Raw genomic sequence first — 16,506 nt, 5'->3', positions numbered from 1 at the left:
AATTTGTTCCAAATAAATCTAGTCATTTATGAGCACCATCTGTCTGCAATAAAATCTGTTTTATCCCTTCTTTCTAATAGAGACCTTTTGATTGTTTAAGGTGACTTTAATCTACTTGATATTTCTTGGTCTCCTCCTAAAGACTCATTTGTCGCTATGCCTTTATGCGCCCATGATTTTGTGGATGGCTTTTTAGAATTATCGTTACAGCAAGTAAGCTTTATAAAAAATTCCTTAAGAAGACAATTCGATCTTGTGTTTGTTTCAGATCCGTCTATTTCATCATCAGTTTTTCCTTCTATCTGAAAGGACTCTTTTATTATTCCACTCCATAAAAAAGGTGCGAAGGCGGATGCCCAAAATTATAGAGGTATTTCTAAATTGTCGGCAATTCCTAAAGCATTGAACGTATTATCATTTCTCATTTGCAACATTTATGTTCCTCGCTTAGAAGATTGACCACCACCAACCTTCTGAATTTACATATATTGGAATAAATGGATTTAAGAAAAAAATGCATACTGTCATTGTATATACAGATTTTAGTAAGGCCTTTGACTCCTTTAACCACTCTCTTCTTTTATTTAAATTAGATCATCTTGCCCTTTGCTGTTTATTTTGTTTATAAACGATCTTCCCTTAATCATAACACTTTTTTTTTTTGTTAGTGGTGGTTTAAAGCATCGAAAGCCAACTCGGAGCTGTGCTAGCTTACCGAAGACTGGGACTCTAACCCAGTAAAAACTTCACCCCCTCCCCGCTTCCCCGGCGGTACTGCCGTTAGGTATTACTTCGCCGAGGGGGAATGCCCTAAGGGCTCTCTAGGATTCTATCCTATTGGAATTTCGCAGTCTTTCTGCGATGCGTAGTTTTTTTTTTAGAATTATTGGCCATGTTACATACAGCGGACCAATTTACTTCTGATTCAAGCATAATTTCCACCAGGTTACAAACGGCTGGCGTCCTCCCAACCCTTATGCTCAGATCTCGACGTTCATTTTCAAATTTCGGACAGACAAAAAATACGTGCTCTGCGTCTTCATTATCCGACTCACAGAGTGGGCAGTGCGGATAACGTTCATGCTTAAACCTATTCAGGTAGTATTTAAAGCATCCATATCCTGTCAGCAGTTGCGTTAAGTAAAAATCCACATGTCCATGCTTCCTTCCCAGCCATCTCTGCAGTTCTGGGATAAGCTTATGCGTCCATCGTCCTTAGCTGCTATTTGCCCACCTCTCCTGCCACTTTGCAATGGTAAGTTGTCTGCACTTTTTTCTTAATTAGCCCATAAGCCCTTGCAAAGCCCTCCTGAAGTACTGACATTTTCCACTCATTGTTGGGTGGTCACAGTCCTTCTCCTTTTTGCGCTTGCCGAGCATACAACAGGCCTTTGCTCTGCAGCCTCTGGCTTGGCAGCATTTAGAGCAGTCCTCCTGGGATCTGCAGTTCCCTGCTATATGGTTGAATTCCATACACTTAAAGCACCTTTTGGTTGTTATCTTTCACCGGATTCTGCACAAGGTCCACCCAACCTGAGTTTTCCCTTTTCCATGAGACGCCTCCCTATGTCGTGCATAACTCTTAGTGTGGCGGTTTGGGTGCCCCCGTGCGCCGCCCGTAGTACTACCACCGCAGATTCTGGCAGTTCCACATCGAACTGTGACTTAACCGCACATATGACATCCGTTTTGTCCGTGGTCTCGTCGATGTTCTTCACCTCGATCAGCGTTGTCTCAGTCAGCGCTCTGACGTCGACATTGCTGCCCACGACCGCTTTCATTTTGCTCTGAAGCTCTGCGGTTTTTGGGTCAGAGACCTTTTTTAGGAGGATTAGCAATCATAACACATTCTCGTGTACTAATGTATGCTTTGTTTATCATGGTGTGAGTACAAAATGCAAAGTTATTACTTTTTATAGGGGTACTCGTACGTTTATCAGTTACTTTCCTTAAAAATACACCATGTGACCGTATATGTTTAGTTAACGATTTAGGTGTTCTTCTGGAACCTAAACTTAAATTTGACTGCCACATTATGTCCACTGTTAACAAAGCCATGAGCGTTATTGGGTTTATAAAGCGTTGGTCAAAAGAATTTGATGACCCTTATACGACCAAATTATTATGTACTTCCCTTATCCGTTCTGTTTTGGAATATTAGCAATCATAACACATTCTCGTGTACTAATGTATGCTTTGTTTATCATGGTGTGAGTACAAAATGCAAAGTTATTACTTTTTATAGGGGTACTCGTACGTTTATCAGTTACTTTCCTTAAAAATACACCATGTGACCGTATATATTTAGTTAACGATTTAGGTGTTCTTCTGGAACCTAAACTTAAATTTGACTGCCACATTATGTCCACTGTTAACAAAGCCATGAGCGTTATTGGGTTTATAAAGCGTTGGTCAAAAGAATTTGATGACCCTTATACGACCAAATTATTATGTACCTCCCTTATCCGTTCTATTTTGGAATATTGTACGTCGGTTTGGAGTCCACAATATCAAGTGCAAATTGACCGTATTGAGCTCTGCGTACTTTGAACTGGGATCAAAACGTAAGGCTACCTTCCTACCAGAGTAGTCTACAATTGCTTAATTTACCCACAAATGTAAATCGTAGAACAATGCTTGGTACTATTATTTTACAAAATCTTATAAGAGGTGACATTGATTCTGCAGATCTTTTAAACTGCATAATATTCAATGTTCGTGTTAAACTAACACGAAATTATTATCCTCTAAATTTGCCACGATGTACATCAAATTTTTGTCTGCACGAGCCCTTTCGCGTTCTTGTAATAACTATTATAAATTTTATCATTTAATTTTCATTTTAACATCTATCCCGGTATCAAAAACTAATATTTTAACTCATTTGCGTCTTTCTTAGTTGTGCCTTTTATTTTCATTTGTGTCCCGTCTCTATTTGTTTTATGTATCTTCCTCGTGAACTCGCTTTTTTGCCCAAATTTATAAAAGGGCCCCGCGCGTAACAAGCACGTGCTTGGTGTCGTTGGGCACCTTATTTGTACTGTTCGAAGTGCATCAACCTCCATATATATATAAAGTCCTAACCAACGACTCTTTCTATCTGTGAGGAAAATCTTTCGTTTCTAAAGACAAAGTAAAAAGATTGTGCATTGGTCTACATAAAGTCTTAGCGCAATATGTAAGCACACATCCAGAGACTGCGTCAGGACGCGGGGAGTAGACTGATTTGACCCTTTGCAAATCTAAAAGAAGTGCGCTTTCACCTATAACAACACAAACAATAAAATTGGATTTAGGCATGTCATATGGGTAAGAGAGACCTGGAGGATTTGATGTTGAATAGGTGGTATGAAAAAACTGTGCAAAATGATCGGCTATGTTCTATTCAGTGTTTGCGGCCAAATTATTAAATTTAAGTGATGATGGAATTCTTTACATTAAAACAAATTTACGCTTTGTGGTAACAAAATAATAAAAGGGTTACGGGGCAAAGGGCTACGAGCTAAATAGTTTTTGAAACAATGGGTGTTAAGCACGGTAATATCAGACCGAGCACTTAAGTATCGAGAAAGGCAGCTTGCAAACCGGAAGCTCTAACCTTTTTGTAGAGTCTAGACTTGATTAAACCACGGAGGTTGGTTTAACATTTTAGGACAATACTTAGGAACTCATGTATCAAAATGTGTTTTTAACACATTCTGAAATATATTAACAGCTTTAGTTACGTTAGTAAATAAGTACAGATTAGACCAATCCGAGCAAGCTATAAGGTTATTAATGAGTGCAAATTTTGCTCTACGAAAGCAGGAGTGCTTTTAGCTGACATTTCCGGTAATGCACGCACTTTTGTACCCGTGTCAAGACAGCTCTAGCATTGGGTGATACGGGTCTTCTGGTAAAGTAGTTGCAGGCTCTATCCAGTAATGGTCCTAAAATTTAAATTTGAAACTAATTATAGCTTATTGATAGCTTACTAGAGACAAACTGGACAGCGGACAGATGATTCGCACATATTGGGAATCCTGATGACGGCGGAATACAGGAACATGTTATCTATATAGAAAGACGCGGAATTGATAGTTTACCACACATGTGACAGGTGTTCGTACTACAGCATTTTTGGCTGCACTACCAGTTTCCGTCGGTACTGCGGACGTTAGGTCCACATGCGGCGTTAGAATCATTGTTGTGTTATTTGCAACCGATTTTTTTTAGCTTTTGACCTCAGCACCATTTGTGTGGCAGCTGAGATCGACTGCTGTGCTGCATACCCCGGATCGCCAGAAAGAGTTCCACTAGCGGCTACTGCAGGTTGGTTATCGATCTTTTTACGCTAAGGAGAATCTCAGATAGTATACGGCTAGTGAGCTGCGACTCAAGCGCCTCAAGAAGATTCGTATTTCTATGGCGGTTTCGGATTAATTCCGCAAAAGTGTTTTTTGTAAGCCTCCTTATAGAGATTGCCTGGGTTTCATAAGCAATGCATCCATCATAATAGTAGCGCAGGCCACTCCTACTGAGGATTGCGCTGCGTACCAGACCCGAGTAGCCACGGCACTTTGCATGAATACTATTCTGGCACGCATGGCACGGAATGCTCTGTTGTCCAGCCGAAATCAACAACTTGCTTATTTTTTTAATAACAAACAGCACGGTATTCCGAACCATAATGCAAAGAGTTAGAGAGCGGGAAAGAGTTAGAGGGGGTGAGTAAGCAGGGGAAGTTTAGTTTAAGTTTATTATATTCAACAACAAAGTTATATGTGGGAGTGCGAGAGAGCGGGTAACTACAGTTAAAACTCTTACCGCTCCAGGCCGCGTTTGGAAGAAAAGGAGAAGGCAATAAAATAAAACAATAACAACAAACACTGCACAAAGATTAGACGTGCAAACTAAATTTTATAAAAACTATATCAATATAAGAAAATATAAGATAAAAAATATTAGATAAAAAAGGGATTCTTTACTGAAAGAGAGAGGAGTTTAATTTATAATGTTATGTTAAAAGACACCAAAGATATATATTAAAAAATTTTTTTCCAAAATGTTCCTATGGGATGTATACGACATAGTTGTCAGATCCGGCTGGTTTCGACTTATACACTACCTGCAGTAGAAAGAAGACTTTTGGGAAAGTTTCAGCCCGATAGCTTTAAAAATGAGAGACTAGTTTGCGTAGAATCAGACAGACAGCCGGACATGGCTAGATCGACTCGTCTAGTGACGCTGATCAAGAATATATATACTTTATGGGATCGGAAACGTGTCCTTCACTGCGTTGCAAACTTCTGACTGAAATCATTACACTCTCTGCAAGGGTATAAATATACCGCCTTTTCATAGGCAATGATATACTCGATGAATCCAGCAAAAGATTAGATCTGCGGGTCAACCAAATTAAAATTACCACTTAAAAACCATAAAGGGCTTGAATTTAGTATTTAAAGGCATACAGCACATATCCCGATAAAAAAATAATAAAAGTTCAGTGTTTTAAAGGGAAATGAACCTACAACCTTGTCCGCCAAAACTGTTTGAAAAATGTGTACCTACCCAAATAGAGCCATATTTTTTATAAAGAGCCACTCTTATGGGGCAAGACCAAATAATACGAAAAAAAGCTATGTTTTCGTGATTTTTTTACCGACTTATTAATAACTTATTAATAAGTTAAAATCTATTTACTCAACGAATGGTACATTAAATTATTACATTCGAGGAAAATCTTATCAATATTTACAAATTCAAAAATATAGCAATGGTAGCAATTGTCCGGACATGTCTCGAAAAAAAGTTGAATTGCGGTGCTCCTCATAGCTCGGTGCTGGATCATCAGAAATCAAACAAGGAAGAACTCTATAGTCAAGTGCCTCGACTATCAACTACACGTTATTTAGCTTGTGGGAGCAAAATGAAAATGGGCGTTACTTTTTACAATTAAAATAGCAACTGACGCACATTTGCCTAAGTAAATTTAGATGCGTGCCATTTTTCGTTAAAAAAAAACGACACAATACTATGTTTTTTTAAAACACGTTCCCTAACTTACGACTAGGTGCAAATACTGTATTCTAATAAAAAGCAATACTTTCAAAATTAGCACACTACATGAGCCTAGGTGTGCCGGCACCTTATTCTGACGCATGATATTCAACCCGACCACTATGCTAACGCTTAAAAAAACGCAATCTAAACACCCCTGATGGGTGACAGATACTTCTTTCAGAGCGCGCAAGAATTCGTAGCCTAATTAAGGTGCTCCAGACCGGACCGAAGACTTAGGGGAGAGATGGAGAGGGAGCGCAGAGAGCAGTGAGAGCGACCGAGGTAGAGATATCTGGATAAACTGCTGCTCTACACTGTCTCCAGAAGTTAAACGCCCTTTTGGCGTGAGAAATAATAAAATATTACTGATCCATTTTAATATATAATTCCCGAAATTGTAAAATACCCAAATATAATTATAAAGAAATGATTTTAAATGTAATTCAGTTACACGTTGCGGACTTAGTAAACTTACAACAAATATTTATAATTAACACTTTTATACATAGGAAGTAAATAAAACTTTTGAAAAAAGAAAATAAATACTGTTTGGTCACTTCATTATGTATTTATTAATTCGTTGTTCGTGGGGATAACTACGTACGTTGTTGAAGATGATCTAAAGAAATTTTCAAATAAATATCACAATTTACATAGAGGACGGATTACCAATGATTTTAATAAATACAGTGAGGTCGCTAAGTTTCATATGTTCTACTGTTCTATGATCAAACATAATAATATAGTAGTATGGTTTTTTAAAAATGTTCTGCCCCCCAGAAGTGTCTCAGAAGATTCGTAACCCTTTTGATTTTTTTTTTCAATTTGTTTGATGGTCTTTGTATCGTGCAGGCTAAGAAATGACTTATTCGCTTATTATAAAATGTTTTTTTTTTATCGCTTTTTTCCAAAAGCTACTAAGAAATGATAAGCATGCAGACTGTAGAGATATCCTTGAAGGTTAAGGCTGTCGATCTTATTATCCATTTTATACCTAACTCCGGTTACCTAGAAAAAAAAAATTGACCAAATTCCCAAATTTTTTTAAATTATTTAAAATGGTTCCGGTTAGGACTGCTTCGATGTGAAGCATTTTAGTTTTTCATCCTAATCCTAACTATAATTTAATGATTCTTTATCCAAAAAGTAGAATTACTGTATTTGAAAACTAATATTTTTGATTTATCGTGCTTAGATGCTATAACAATGTATGGCTAAATATATATACAAACATATATATTTTGAATTACCATTATACAATTTTTGTTGGCGTTAACTATACAAAATGTCAGAAAGGCGGAATGAAAACTGAAATTATAGGAGGTGTACACTGGGTGCGTCTTATGAATAAAGGAAGACACAAGAAAACCAATTTATTTCATTGATTTATGACCCATTTAGGAAATATGAAGGTTTTAGTGCGTGTTCTTCGTGATTATCTAATCGCCCATTGGAACGCAGCCATTAAGAGGGCGGCGACATTGCCATATGAAAACCGTTTTGATAAGCAAAATACTTTTCATATTAATGCGAGAAATTACACTTGCGCTTTGGACAATCGCTCAAGTGGCTTTCCTGATCTTTTCAGTGGGGAAAAGAATGAAAAACATCTGATTTTCTCAACAAACATAACACATTGTTTTTATTCAAATGAACCTCACACCAACAACTGAAGCAGACGTAATCTTGACTAAAAAACGCAATACAAATGGTTATGTTTAGCAAGGCAATAAAAAAAATGTAAAAGTGACTAATAAATACGAGTCATCTGAATATTTGGAATATACGCTTTACGTGCAAAATAATGTCACTTTGTGATTTACGATGAAAACGTTATATTATGTACTGGGCACTTGGAATACTAAAGAGGCGTCGAGACGATTAAACCTTCACTTGGCTTGCACTTCAGAGCCAGCCTTGGCCTTATCCTCTCGAGCGCATTTGCGTATGACACTGTTGAAGTACTTGTGCAGCCCGTAGCTAGTAGGAGATTAGTAAAGAAGCCATCCCAAGGGAGTAGTGCTCCGCCCAAAGTGGTGATTAGCCAGCTTTCCGCGCCAACCGTTGAGGTAAAGTTGCCCTGAAAGGCATCGTTGAGAATAGCTTTGGCCATCACTTCCGGCTCTATCAGGCCGCCTCCGCCAGAGATTATTTTGGTCTCCCTTGGCTTGGACTTCTTTTCCTCCTCGAAACAGGGTGTGTTCGTATCGCAGGGCATAGCCAAAGTCACGCTGACCCCGTGCTCCCGGGACTCCAAGGCTATCGTCTCGGCCATGGCCCTCAGGGCGTACTTGGTTGTCGAATAGGGGCCGTATCCGTAGATGCCAAACATGGCCGCCTGCGATGCAGTGATCACAATACTGCCCTCGCAGTTGTAGCTGCCGAAGAAGTTCACGTTCATCAGCTTGTGCATATCCTGGACAGAGACCTCCTCGAACACACCGCAAATGGCCAAGCCGGCGCAGTTGATCAGCGTGTACATGGGACCAAAGCTGTCCTCAATCTCGCCCAGCACGCGGGAAACCTGCTTATAGTCGCCGCCAATGTCCAGGCTTCTATACTGGAACTTTTGATCTGGCCGCTGGCGGATTACTTCCATCAGAGCCACAGCTCCGCTTAGCATTTTCTCGTCGCGGGCTATCACCGTCACGTTGGCGCCCTTCATGGCGCACTCCACCGCCAGGCAGAATCCGATGCCCTTGGATCCGCCGGTGACCACCACATGACGACCCACAATGCTCCTCGGCCGCTTGCCCATGACGAACAGGTAGACCAGAATGTGAACCAGCACCGCAATGCCCACGCAGAGCACTATCTCCCAGCTCAGTTCCATGTGGTCAAGAGGGCGCGATAATTCCCGGTTTCTTTAATCTCTTGTGGGTGGTTTATCTGCGCAGCATATTGAAAGCAAGCTTTCTGATTAGAAAGTGCAGCGAGGTATACGAATTTAGCGAACCATGCCTTTTCGATCCTTGGTGCGCATCTTGTTGAACTTGTGGTTGAAATTGGAACGTTATGTTATAAGTAGAGTCTGGTTTGAGCCCAAGGTATAGTCAGCTTTCCCATGACCTATATAATCGTATTTTCGAGTTGGAGGAAGCAGCGTTTAAATAGGCAGACATTTTTTGGGATAACATTTCGTTCACCTAATATCCAGCATTTTTGACGAAGATTCTTGAACGTGGCGTCCACTCCAGTGTGAAGGTTCGACACATGAAAGCGTCGTACAAGTAGCTCGTCGATTATAGAAGTAGTTGGAATTAGACCAGGATTCTTGGGGCAGGCAATTCGTCCACCACCCCATTTTTGAGAAATGAAGAAAATCGGAGCAGCTGCGATTTAACATTAGCCTGTCGCCCGTGTTTTATTTAAGTATACTTCATTTGGAAAGCATAAGACTGGATGTGGCGTAGGAGTTGGCCTGAAGATTCGTTGATAAGGCAAGTCCATGGTATGATTTTGTTTTATTTATTTGTTTATTTGCTACAAGTAAATACTTATGTTTATTGGGTTATCTCTTTTAGAATTTAATACAAATGAAATAAGTTTTGGTTAAATTTATATTTACAATTCATATACAATATGTAAATAGCTATTAAAATATAGCTGCTACTTGCCGCCAAGCCTTAGCCTCTCCCAGGCAATAACTGTGCTCGAAGAGATTGCAGAAGACGCCCGGGAAAATCGCCCTGCCGTAATTGCCGGGGACTTTAACGCCTAGGCTACGGAGTGGGGCTCCCCCCGAACAAATGCGATGGGAAGGGCGCTACTGGAGAGCTTCGCCGCACTTGAGCTAGTACTGCTGAACTCTGGAACAAAACCGACTTTCTCTAGAGCCAGAACAAGTTCCATCATCGACCTCACATTTGTGAGCGCTGGACTGGCTTCGGGCTCCAGCTGGGAGGTTAGTGACGCCTAAATGGGTAGTGATCATGCGGCAATATTTTGCACGATTAAGTCCACAAATGGCCCACCACGTGTTCCGAAGACCGTGGTAGGTAACAAAGTAGAAACGCTAGACGTGGAGATGGTGCAGATGTTATTCGAGGACCTACAAACGGATCAGCAGACGAAAGGGCAAACCGCATTGCAGATTACACCAAGGAAGACTGTGATGCATCTATGCAGAGGAAGGGGAAACCCCCATCAAGGAGAAGACCGGCATACTGGTGGAACCAATCCATTGCGGAAGTCAGGAAAAAATGCCATAGAGCAAGACGCGCATACCAACGATCAAGAGGAAGACTCGAATTCAGGGCACTCCAGATATACTAGAGGAAAAAAAGACGAGCACTGGAAAAACTCATAAAAGAAAGCAAACGCAGGTGTTTTAATAAAAAATGCGAAGAAATAGACTCAAACCCTTGGGGCTTCGCATATAAACTCGTCACAAAACGTCTTCGGGCATTTAGTAGACCGTCGCCGACATTTCCAGTCATCTTAAAAAGGGTATTCGAAACCCTATTCCCTGAGCAAGAGGGTATGGCGCGTGTAGCAAAGATCGGAGACACGAGAAGCATTAAGTTCACAAGTCCTGAGGAAGTCCTTGAGGATCTGAAGACAATAAAGGACGACAAGGCACCGGGACCTGATGGAATCCTGAATAAAGTACTTAAAATAGCCATAAAAGCAAACATAAAACAGTATGTTGACATGTTAATGCATGCCTAACAGAAGCCCTTGTCGGATCCAAAGGCCTCTCTGAGATGCAGTATGGTTTTCGTAAACTGTGTGAGATCGCAGACAAAGCCATTGATGCAATCGACTCACAGGGTCACCGGTGAGTCCCCCAAGGATCAGTCCTAGGCCCTTTGTTGTGGAATGTCATGTACGACGAGATCCTTAGGATAACGATGCCCGAAGGGGCACGACTCATTGGTTTCGCGGATGACGTAGCCATAGTAGTTACGGCCGAGAAACTTCCAGACGCGGAAAGAATCTGCAATGAAGCTGGGAAACGAGCAAGTGCATGATTCGACTCTAAGGGTCTCGCCTTGGCAGCTCATAATACCGAAGCATCCTGATAAGTAGCAGGCAGAAAGTGGAAACGGCCACTATTAAAATTGGAGAAGCCACCATAAAATCTCGCCCAAGCTTAAAATACTTGGGGGTCATGATCGACTACCTGATTTCTTTCAAAGAGCATCTAGCGTACGCTAGTGGCAAGGCAGGCAGAACCGCGGCCGCAATTTCGCGAATTATGGCGAACACTCGTGGACCGAGGCAACCAGGACGTAGATTACTGGTTAGCGTTGTCACATCGACGCTGATGTACGCAGCTCCCATATGGGCCCGAGCCACAAAAAACGGGAGTTATTTGCAGGAGAGTGATAACGTACAGAGACTGTGTGCCCTGAGGGTTTGCTGTGCGTTCCGCACGGTATCCCATGACGCGGCACTAGTTATTTCAGGAGTAATATCGATGGACCTGCTAGCAGTGGAGTCAGCGGGTATCCGCGCAGGTAGCACAGGGATCTAAACTGTCGAATCCCTACGAAAAAAGTGCAGACAACTTACCATTGCAAAGTGGCAGGAGAGGTGGGCAAATAGCAGCTAAGGACGATGGACGCATAAGCTTATCCCAGAACTGCAGAGATGGCTGGGAAGAAAGCATGGACATGTGGATTTTACCTTAACGCAACTGCTGACAGGATATGGATGCTTTAAATACTACCTGAATAGGTTTAAGCATGAACGTTATCCGCACTGCCCACTCTGCGAGTCGGATAATGAAGACGCAGAGCACGTATTTTTTGTCTGTCCGAAATTTGAAAATGAACGTCGAGATCTGAGCATAAGGGTTGGGAGGACGCCAGCCGTTTGTAACCTGGTGGAAATTATGCTTGAATCAGAAGTAAATTGGTCCGCTGTATGTAACATGGCCAATAATTCTAAAAAAAAAAACTACGCATCGCAGAAAGACTGCGAAATTCCAATAGGATAGAATCCTAGAGAGCCCTTAGGGCATTCCCCCTCGGCGAAGTAATACCTAACGGCAGTACCGCCGGGGAAGCGGGGAGGGGGTGAAGTTTTTACTGGGTTAGAGTCCCAGTCTTCGGTAAGCTAGCACAGCTCCGAGTTGGCTTTCGATGCTTTAAACCACCACTAACAAAAAAAAAATGTGTTATGACTGAGGGAAGATCGTTAATAAGCAAAGTAAACAGCTGCCCTTTGCTGTTGATGATCTAATTTAAATTAAAGAAGAGAGTGGTTAAAGGAAGGTTGGTGGTGGTCGATCTTCGCTTAACAAAACCATGCTGACACGGTGATATAAGCGAGGAACATAAATGTTGCAAATGAGAAGTGATAATACGTACGTACGTAAGTGCCGACAATTTAGAAATACCTCTATAATTTTGGGCATCTGCCCAAATCATCTGAGGACAAATAATTACTAATCTTACTGAATACAATTTAAATATATAATCAGTTTCATTGTTATTATAATTTTATTTTTTTTTAATTTTTAGCTTTTAATTTTATTTATTTTTATTTTAATTTGCTAATTTAAACTTTAAAATTTTAATTTTAACTTTTCAATTCTCTCTATATTCTATATTCTCTATATTTAAAATCCAACATGCTAAATTATGCAGTTTAATAGTCAGATGTGCCCTTAAATTGTCTTGCAGTGCGTTTATAAATTGAGTTTCGTTACTAATAGCCTTGATAGTGTTTGGCAATTGGTTTCAAGTGCGAACAGCATTTACAAGGAACTGCCTCCTTGTCCATAGGTACTTATACTTAAAGTTCATTATGTTTTTGGTTCTTCTTGACGAACTAAAAATAAGTTTTTCATAAAGATTTGACGGCTCTTGTATGCTAATAATTTTATGAGGTGTACACTTTCGTAATTGTCCCTATTATTTTGGTCGGTAAGAAGTCGTTGGTCAAGTAAGGTCTACATTTTTCCCACAGATTTATTAATGTGATCATCCCACGACAATGTTTGATTAACCGTAAATCCTAGATTAATTGCAGTTTTTACATACTCAATAGGAGCCTTATTAATGGATTATGTTTTTAATGCATCGGTAGCCATCCCTCTTTTACCTACAACAATACATTTGGACTGTTTCGGGTTTAAGCCTAGCCCATTGATTTTCGCCCACTGGTTAACAATTTGCAGTTCAGTTTTAACACACATATATCCATTTAATAATTCTACGAATAGGACGGCTTACAAACATTTGAACATCATCAGCATACATGTGTACTTCACAGCTTGACATATTACTAGGTAAATCATTTACATAGACTGAGAATAGTAATGTACTTAGGATCATTGCGGCTCATCACGTTTCAGACATAGAAAAGACGAATACACATTATTTACGAAAATCGACAGCCCACGATTGCACAAATAAGAAGAAATTAGTTGCACTGATGCACGCGAGAATTAACTTAAAATCCCTTTTTTCCCTAATGTCTTGAACTATTTAATTTATAGCTGTTATACAGCTTCTGCCAACACGAATTGATTTGTTTGCTTATCAGTTAGAAATTTGTTAGTTGTTCTATTTTGGAATATTGTACGTCGGTTTGGAGTCCACAATATCAAGTGCAAATCGACCGTTTTGAGTCGGTAAAAAAAATTTATTTTATTTGCCCCGCGTACTTTGAACTGGGATCAAAACATAAGGCTACCTTCCCACCAGAGTAGTCTACAATTGCTTAATTTACCCACAAATGTAAATCGTAGAACAATGTTTGGTACTATTATTTTACAAAATCTTATAAGAGGTGACATTGATTCTGCAGATCTTTTAAACTGCCTAATATTCAATGTTCGTGTTACACTAACACGAAATTATTATCCTCTAAATTTGCCACGATGTACATCAAATTTTTGTCTGCACGAGCCCTTTCGCGTTCTATGTAATAACTATTATAAATTTTATCATTTAATTTTCATTTTAACATCTATCCCGGTATCAAAAACTAATATTTTAACTCATTTGCTTCTTTCTTAGTTGTGCCTTTTATTTTCATTTGTGTCCCGTCTCTATTTTTTATATGTATGTATCTTCCTTGCGAACTCTCATTCTTTGCCAAAATTGATAAAAGGGCCCCGCGCGTAACAAGCACGTGCTTGGTGTTGTTGGGCACCTTATTTGTACTGTTCGAAGTGCATCAACGTCCATATATATCAGTTAGAAATTTGTTAGTTGTTCAATAATTTCATCGTTCGAAGAGTTTTTACGAATATGGTAGGACTAAAATTGGCCAATACTTATATTAAAGTCTATAATAATTAGCACCACTTGAAACACAAAAAAGAGTCTTGATAGATAGTGAGATACCTAATTAAGAGATTAACACAGAAGTATTTCGAAATACCTATCCTTTAGCTTCAGAAGTTCACAAGTTACTGGTGTACAAAATGTATCTATTTGTAGCTGTTTTCTCGCCAAACAATCAAGTTTTCTTAAAGTGGTAGAAGAAAAGTTTCTTTTAAAGCAATTTAACATCATCTTAAATTTCCAGGACCTTCAAACAGAGTTTGGATACGCGCAAAAAAGGACAAGCTGTTTTCTCGCTAAACTAGCTAGTTTTTCCGAAAGTGGTAGAACTAATATTTGTTATTATTTGTTATTATATTGTCGCAAGTAGCAGACATATCTTTGTCAGGGAAACATTTTCCATTCTCGTTACCTGTATTTTCAATTCGAAAAAAAGTCAGATGTTTATTGTGCAGTACATAATATATTTATAAATTTAATTTGGTATGGCAAAGAATTTTAATTATATATTGAACTTAATTTTCTGGCTCCATTCCGCAGATTTGCATAGCTAGTGTTAAAAGGATCAAAATATTATATGCATTGTTTAGAGCACAAAACCATCCCTAATTTTGCTTTCCCAAAATACTGTTTAATGACGGACAACTTTTTTTTTTAATATTATGGATATGACGAAACTTCTGAAAATAAGCTGTTTTCATTTTAAATTGTCCTAAGATCCATTCAAGATTTCGAAAATTAATTTTTCCTTCATCGTTTAAAAATAATTAATTATATTTATTGGTTAATTATTGCAGTATTTATACCCGATTCGTCGGAAAATGTATTTAACAGGTAGAAGAAAGCGTTTTCGACCCCATAAAGTATATATTTGCTTGATCAGGATCACTAGCCGAGTCAATCTAGCCTTGTCCGTCTGTCCGTATGAACACTGAGATCTCGGAAACCATAAAGCTAGAACAGCCAAACTTGACATCCAGATTCCTGGGCTTCTTGCGCAGCGCAAGATTACAAACGGTTAAAACGCTTAAATCTGTCTGCCGCCCATATAACATCTACTGAAATAGCTCGTAGGTGGCGCCCTAAAATATCGCTTTGCTGCTCAGAAAAAAGTGCCACGCCCACTCTAACGATCACAAACGAATTAAACGCTTAAATCCGTCAGCTGCCCACAGCATCTACTGAAAAAGCAAGAAGGTGGCGCCCAAAAATATTACTTTGCTGCTTAAATATCTCCATTCCCCTTTTGCTCCCTTACGCTGAGTAACGGGTATCTGATCTGATATTTCGCAACCCTGGAATGCGACCGTGAAAAAACTTCCTTTTCCGTTAACGGAGGAAAATACAAGTTTAGCAGAATGCCATTTGGATTAAAAAATGCAGCCAGCATTTTCCAAAGAACAATTGATGACAGACTGCGAGAGCAGATTGACAAATTTTGCTGTCTATGTTGATGATGTTATCGTCTTTTCGGAGGACGAAAACTCCCACTTCCGGCACGTGGATTGGGTTCTCAAGAGCCTACACGATGCAAATATGAGGGTATCAACAGAAAAGTCACGATTTTTCAAGAAAAGCGTTAGCTTTTTAGGGTTCATAGTCACCAATAACGGGGCAACCAGAGACCCAGAAAAAATAAAAGCCATTCAGGAATTCCCAGAGCCTAAAAACATATTCGAAGTTAGATCATTCCTTGGCTTGGCCAGCAATTATAGATGCTTCATAAAAGATTTGGCATCCATAGCTTCGTCCTCTTTGGAAACAAGAGACGGCATGTGATTAACTTCTCCTGTAGCAAACTGCAAAACATGTGCGAAAGCCAAGTACGATAGGCACCCAAAGAAGCATGCTACATATCGAGATCTTTTCCACAGACAAGAAATACTTCCTCACTTGCATCGACAAGTTTTCGAAGTTTACAGTTGTGCAACATGTCCCTCTAGGACAATCGAGGATCTTAAACCGCCATACTCCAAATCATGAACTTTTTCCCTAGGGCTAGAGTAGTCTATTGCGATAATGAACCTTCGCTAAACTCGCACACTATCTCAGCCATGCTTGACAACCATTTTGGTGTCAGCATTGCAAATGCCCCACCACTTCATAGCGTTTCAAACGGGCAAGTAGAACGCTTTCACAGCACCCTCTTGGAGCTTGCTCGTTGCCTAAAAATCGACAAGGGGATAACCGATACTGTGGAAATTATTTTATTGGCAGC

General features: G+C 39.7%; 1 protein-coding gene and 1 pseudogene across 49 annotated transcripts in view; one reads left to right on the top strand and one right to left on the bottom strand.

Annotated features, from left to right (window-relative positions):
• The window catches only part of LOC108021871 (protein argonaute-3), a 448,633-nt gene that overhangs the window by 243,430 nt on the left and 188,697 nt on the right, over positions 1–16,506 (top strand). The window lies entirely within an intron of this gene.
• Positions 7,894–8,966, bottom strand: LOC108021924 (3-ketodihydrosphingosine reductase-like; annotated as a pseudogene).

Source organism: Drosophila biarmipes, unplaced genomic scaffold, assembly GCF_025231255.1.
Source record: "Drosophila biarmipes strain raj3 unplaced genomic scaffold, RU_DBia_V1.1 ptg000017l, whole genome shotgun sequence".
NCBI classification, from domain to species: domain Eukaryota; kingdom Metazoa; phylum Arthropoda; class Insecta; order Diptera; family Drosophilidae; genus Drosophila; species Drosophila biarmipes.
The sequence above is the reverse complement of the archived record's forward strand: the minus strand, read 5'-3'. Positions and strand labels throughout refer to the sequence as shown.